General features: G+C 40.0%; 1 protein-coding gene across 1 annotated transcript in view; it reads left to right on the forward strand.

The window, feature by feature from the left end:
- Positions 1-227: 227 nt before the first annotated feature.
- Positions 228-1,959, forward strand: part of si:cabz01068815.1 — an 18,004-nt gene continuing 16,272 nt past the window's right edge. Inside the window, exon 1 of the mRNA XM_034877674.1 lies at positions 228-338. The gene's annotated coding sequence lies outside the window, so the exon portion shown is untranslated. The remainder of the gene's footprint in view (positions 339-1,959) is intronic.

Consider the following 1,959-nt stretch of genomic DNA (forward strand, 5'->3'; position numbering starts at 1 on the left):
GAACTTTGTTTTAAAGGCTCCACAGTTCCTTTGTGAAGGCCTCTCTTTAATGTAATGTGTAGATGCTACAAATATATCAACTCACATAGAGGGTAGAAATTATTACGTTGCATCTGTCTTGACTTCACAGCTTTTTCTCCTTTCAGAACACTTTGCTCAATACATAAGCACACGATGTCATGTCTAAACCCCGTGCCCATGATAGCAATTTGTCACAGTCAGTGTTGTAGGCTCCTCCCTCTGAACTTTGGAAAAAATATTTCTTCGGCAATCTGTGTTTGCTGAACAATCCCACTTTCCCTCCTGCTCATCTCAGCCACGGACCGAACCTTATAGAAGTGAGTACATGTACAAATACCTAACTCTATTTTATATCTATATTGTAGTTCTGAATTTATGGTAGATCACAGTCTGACACAAGGGGATTACTTAGTCTGTGGTTTTGTTTACCTTGGCATACTGATGTATGTTTTCTACAGAATAAAACAATATTAGGAGTACTACTCCTGATCCATGCAATACACACAGGACAAAAACAACTGAAGCAAGCAAACATCCACGTAACATAAATAAACACAATGTCATTTTGCACTAGACATTTTGCACCGGTATAGATGTAATTGTTGGCCTAGAAAAAAAGTATACATAAAGGTACACATTTAAATGGTATGTATGCATAAAAGCAGGACCGTGCAAAAACATTTTTGGGGGCATTATTTTTAAAAGATGTAAATAAAACATTACATATATATTAGATATATTACAACAACTCTGACTACCTTACCAATGTATTCCCTCACACTCACAGTTGGAGAAAATATCATTTGACACAGAGGCTGGGTCTTCTTTAGTATTCACTCGTTTGTCACATTAGCAGCCACAGCGAAGCTCTGCCCCAGTGGTCGTGTTTTCTAGGTTACTGGTTTAAAGTATATATTTAAAATAACTGACAGAACCAAGGGGGTCCTATTTTCACTAATACTTTTGTTTTTGTTCGCATTTGGCAATAAATCATTAAAATGGTTTTGGTGTTATTGGAATAAATAACATTTTAAAATCAACAAAAATCATGTAAAAGGCTGTTATTATTAAAAGGAGGAGCCTACTTTACAAATGATGAAGTTACTGTTTATTGCAGGACACAGTTATCAAGTAGTCAATTAAGAGATGTTGGTCTATTTTGTTTCCATATCTTCTTTTACTCTAATGCACGTGTCAAACTCAAGGTCAGCGGGCTGAATCCGGAACCGGCAAATTTTGATGCAGCCCGCATATCCATCTATGCTGGGTCCCTCTTAGGAAAGTGGTCTTCAACCTTCTCATTGTAAGCAGCCATGGCCTGCTTAAAGCTATTTTTTATTTATTTATTTATTTATTATTTTTGGGGCATTTTAAGCCTCCATTTTGACAGGACAGCAGAAGAAATGAAAGCATAGTGAGACGGCGGAATGACATGCATCAAAGGGCCGCAGGTCGCAAACCTTCACACACACCTCCACACCTGGGTGCCCACACCACCAACCGAGCCATCCGGGCGCCCTTAATGCCCTTTTTAAGGTTGTCTGGTTGTACCGTACTGGTCTTTGTACCCTGACCTGAACACTGCACTCCTCTCCTGTACAGTAGTGGTAAACATTTCTATGTTTGGGTCAGAGAGGCTCCTGTTGGGTCTTGCAAAGCAGTCCTGTAGTCGGCTCTGCTGATTTTTAGTAAACACAGTCAAGAGTGTTCCCCCTAGTTACACATTTAACAAACCTCTTCAGATTGGCATGATTAAAATCTCCGCCTCTATTGAAGACTCTATCGGGATATGTGTTCTGTTGTTATTTATTGCAGTTAGCAGGTAGTTGAGCCCCAACTTGGCATTAGAGACTGGTGGTATGTAGACCAGGGGTCTTCAACGTTTTCCAGGCCAAGGACCCCCAAACTGATGGCGAGATGGAGCGGGGACCCCCTAAT

Source organism: Etheostoma cragini, chromosome 1, assembly GCF_013103735.1.
Source record: "Etheostoma cragini isolate CJK2018 chromosome 1, CSU_Ecrag_1.0, whole genome shotgun sequence".
Classification (NCBI taxonomy): Eukaryota; Metazoa; Chordata; class Actinopteri; order Perciformes; family Percidae; genus Etheostoma; species Etheostoma cragini.